This window comes from Echinops telfairi, unplaced genomic scaffold, assembly GCF_000313985.2.
Source record: "Echinops telfairi isolate 266 unplaced genomic scaffold, ASM31398v2 ScPeMD7_3533;HRSCAF=4204_0, whole genome shotgun sequence".
Taxonomy (NCBI): Eukaryota; Metazoa; Chordata; class Mammalia; order Afrosoricida; family Tenrecidae; genus Echinops; species Echinops telfairi.
The window spans coordinates 96406810-96411398 of record NW_022107431.1 but is presented as its reverse complement, the minus strand read 5'-3'; the positions used below and the strand labels follow the sequence as shown (position 1 = coordinate 96411398).

General features: G+C 36.1%; 1 long non-coding RNA gene across 1 annotated transcript; it reads left to right on the top strand.

Annotated features, from left to right (window-relative positions):
* The first annotated feature begins 256 nt into the window (after nucleotides 1-256).
* On the top strand, nucleotides 257-2336 carry LOC123522219. The gene is made up of 2 exons (XR_006680490.1): nucleotides 257-556; nucleotides 1594-2336. It is a non-coding gene; the product is annotated as an uncharacterized LOC123522219 (long non-coding RNA).
* Nucleotides 2337-4589: the final 2253 nt, after the last annotated feature.

The following is a 4589-nucleotide window of genomic DNA, read 5'->3' as shown; positions in this document are numbered from 1 at the left end:
TGCAGCCCGCGCCCCCGCCCCCGGCGCAGAAAAAGGAGTGCCTCGGGCCTCTCACCTCCGACGTCCCCACACCCAGCGCGGCGCGACCCGGGTCCCCCTCCTCCCCGGCCGAGGGTTCGATTTATTTATTTATTTCCAGTCAGAGAAGATGTCGGAGCTGGAGCTGCTGGTTGGCTGGAAGGTGCTTTCTCTGTGGAGGCCGATCGCGCGAGGGAGGGGGCCGGGGCTGACTCCGCGGAGGGATCTGACGCACACGGAGCCGCAGCACAGGTTCTATTCAGCGGCGCTGGCTGGGGTTGAGATGGAAGTTAGTTTCTATGTAGCAGAAATAGGAAACAAATGAAGCAAAACTGCCCAAAGAGGAGAAATGCCCAGAGGATGGGTCTCACTCTCACGCGCGCTGACACACACACACACACACACACACACACACGCGCAGAGAGCACTCTCACGCTGGGCAAACTCAGGATCGCGCTACTGCCCGAGTTGAATGATAGTGTTTGGTTTCTGTCTCTTGCCATGTGCATGTGTATAAATGCTGCGGATTGGCATCTGTGTAAGTCTTGTCCTGCGTTATTTCTGCAGCTTATGCAAGTGTTGTGTAATTTATTGGAGGGTTGTACATTGCAATAGAGGTTCGAGCTGCTTTTTTGTTAAGGGCTTGCATTTTGCAAGCCCATTATGTGCTGAAGCCGCCTCTGCATATTTCTTTTATGACTTCCATTGCCGTAAGCGTATATTTTTTAAATGTTTTTTTAAATTATTATTACTGTTAAACGGGCAAAGCGAACTCCAGAATTGTACTTCAAATACTCTTTGTTGATTCCCAGAAAAGGCTAATAATGTCTATTTAGGGATTTGGGATTAAGGAACCTTAAAGCTTTTATAAAATGTTTACCAAAAAAGGATAATGTAAATCTGAGGCAAAGAAAAGGACACGACGCTAATATCTATTTCTTACTGAGCTGGAGGTAATTTAGTAGCAGATCGATAGTCTACCGAAGGATATTGAAAGATACTACCGTTTAGCAAAGGTGATTAGTGATTAAATAATTGAAATTATCTGTGTATCTTGCAGTTGACTTCGTCATGCTAATCAGTGACTTCTAATGTGAGGTGTAAACCATTCATGTTTACAGTTAGTCAAAAGAAGACTTCTTGAAAACTGACAAAAAGGAAAGAAACAATTTTTTTCATAAATTAATACAGTATGTAATTACTGGTTTTAAATGCTAAATCTTAGGTCTCTGTTTTGTTGATGGGATGAGGATAAGGGCCTTGTTTTCTTTTAAAAACGAATATGGGTGAAATTAATGGAAACAATGGAAAAGGCCATTTGTTAGAAAACAAGGGCACCAAGTGATATTTATCTCCAAATGAGTTAAGTACTTCCAAAAAGATTTGGGAGTTCAAACGTGTTTTGTTTCCCCTTAAGGTCTGCATTTTAAGGAAATAAAGATAGTCGTTCTTTTGTTAACATTTAACAAAAGGCTCCTCTTAACATTTTTGGATAATAAAACTGTAATTTATGGATCTGGTTTCAAAAGGTTATTTGTAGGAAAGGACTCAACAAGCTGTATTGTGGTTTTCTAGTGTTTCCTCAAGCCCTTCTACCTCCTGGCTCCTCACATTCCTTGTGAGAAATGCAACCGCCTTGGGCTGCAAGGTGTGAGAGCTTAAACCAAAACACCCAGAAATCAGCAGACAACCGAGGAAGAAGAAAAGAAGCCTGAACCGCTTTGGAATAACAGACTATAAAAAGATTTCCTTCGTAAATGCACGATGAAAATGGAAGGTTATTATGATTTGCCCTAGTCCTGATAATTATCAGAGTAACGCATTTATTGACATGGATTATCCTTCAAATATTGAAAATATTTGCATTTTTAAAGACATGAATTCCTTTCTAACTATTATCAGTAAAGTTACCTGCTGGTAGGGTTTGAAAAGATAGGCATTTTGTATGCTTTATGGCAACTGTATTTATTGCTGTGGCCTATGCTCTCTGTTTTACCCAAACTTTTAAAAAAGTATAATGCTCAGAGTGTGGTATTTTATCAGGATGCTCTTCAAATAAGCAGATTTGGGGAACCAAAGGGTGTATTTGGAATTTTCTAATTTTGAAGTGCCTATGCTAATCTCATTCTTTCTGATAACATGTTTTTCTTTAAGAGGGCAAATAAACCAAATTATGATATAGCATTTAAAATTTGTCTGAGTAAAGTTTTCCAAAAGTATATTGTGGGTGTTACGTAAATGTAAAAGCTAATATGATTAGCTCATGTATGTAGGCTTTTCATTTAGAAGTCATTAAATAAAGGTTTTTCTTAAGTGTGCTGTTACTAGTTGGTTCCTAAAAAATACCCTGAAAATTTCTAAGTTTTCTGAATATGATGTTCTGATATTTTTACTATCCTTTCACAGTGTTTAGAATTACTTTTTCAAATATCTAATATGGAGAGAGTTGTAACTCTTGTCCTTGAAGTCACTAGTAATTGTCACTCTATTTTAAGAAAATGCAGATTGCCTGCTTAGAATTAACATTTCTCTTCAGCCAAATTAACAATGAATGATAAGCTGAATGTAGTACTGAGCCCTTCAGCTTCTTAATTTCTGTATGCATAAAGCCCATTTATGAATTTTTATATCAGTTAACTAATGTTCAATAAGTTGTTTATTATCCATATGTATAAAGGAGGTCTAGACACATCACATAATAAGAAACCTTATCTGTAAATTCTGTATTTTTGTTCCCATAGCAATGACACTTGTAATTCTTTTCACAGCTAACTTTGGCGTACAAAGATAGTTTAGATACCATCCACATGCCTTTCTATTAGATTATTGTAATGGATTAACTTTTTCATGAACTTGAAAAATCAAATGTAAATTTACAGAGATCTTCATGCCTTTTAATTAAAAGACTAACAAAAATATTAAAAGTTTTCCAATGCAAGAGCATATATATATATATATATATATAAAAATATGGTCCCTTTAGGAGAATAATAAACTATTCTTGAAATTTGAAACTCTAAAGTGCATCACTTAGCATCATATAAAATAAGACAAACATCTAATAAAAACTTTGAATCTTGATCTTGACAGGCTATTATCCTAATAAAATAGTCAAATGCTGCCATTCAGTCCATTCTGGAACAAGGTAGGAAGGTGTTTGTAAATAAGAAATTCTATAACATTTATGAAATTTGGTTTATCTCTATTAGTATACTGAGAAGACAATCAAAAAAACTCTGCAAATAGACATTTCAAAGTTACATTAAACTTGACATGCTCCTTTTAATGGTGAAAACATTATTTTATAAAGCATAGAAACAGAAAAATGGAATGCATTCTTCAAAAAAATACCATTTTTATGCTAATCTGCCAGAATAATACAACACAACTATCAAAAGGATCTTATTTAACACATCACAATTCTCCCCAATATTGTATATTTCTACTTATGTCTAGCTTACTTTCTGTCTACACAAATGCTTCTTTCCTCACAAAGTGTTAAAATGCATCCAATTTGGAGCACATGAGCGGATACAATAGATATTGGGCTATATGTAAGAAATAAGGATAGCCGATTTTACTAAGTCGGTGCATCATCTAACCGTTTTTACTATCTCCCTTATATCTTGCTGGAAAACCTTTTCATTTAAATTAGAACACAGTTGCTTTGTAATCGGTAACAACAGGTTAGCTGGCCACCAATAAACATTAAATCCCTAATTTATTTGACTGTTGTAGTAATTTATTACTTATTTTTTCTGTCCAAGTTAAATAATCCCAGTAGTGTAGATTAGTCTATTGTGATTTTGTTTTGTTGTTATTGTTGTTTTACTGCCTTAGGTTGCATGAGAAATGCACATCTTCATGGACTTAAGAGTTTTTTTTAGTCACTTCATGAGTTTAAAAGTACAATTACAAAGATTAAAGGAAAAAAAAGAATTTTTGAACATATTCCCCTAAGACTTGGAGCAGCACAGTGGTTGAAGCCGAGAAAGCTGTTCCAGATGGCAGGAAACGCAGAGGAGAAAGCTGTAGGCATGTTCTATCCCCGAAGATGTCTGGTGGGCCTGGAGTGGGCCGGGCTGAACAGAGGGCAGTGGAAGAAAAGATAAACTTGGGGAAGAAGGTTCTTAAAAATTGCTGCTGGTGGTGTTTTAAATGAAACAAACTATTATCTATTATCAAAGTAATTTTAAGATGGAACTTAAGGCAGGATGCCTTTGCATATGCCTGAATTCATAAATGATAAGAACCTCAAAGAAGAAAACTTATTTTTAGTTGTAGAAAAAGAAGGGGAGGTTTGTTAAGTAACAATTTATGGAGGAATCGCTACATTGCAGAAAAATCCAGAACCAAGGACAACCAGGTGGACATTGCTAGTGAGGAAGAAGAATTGATATTTTGTAGAATAGGATTAGACCTGAGGGTGCCCATAAGTGATAGTTGAGAGTAAGGTCCAATTCAAAAATGAGAATTAAATCAGTTTTGGTTAAAGTTATCTTTTTAATAAACTTTCCTGTTTTTGAATTCCTACAGGTAGGGTTCCCTAACGATACAACTTACTATATTTG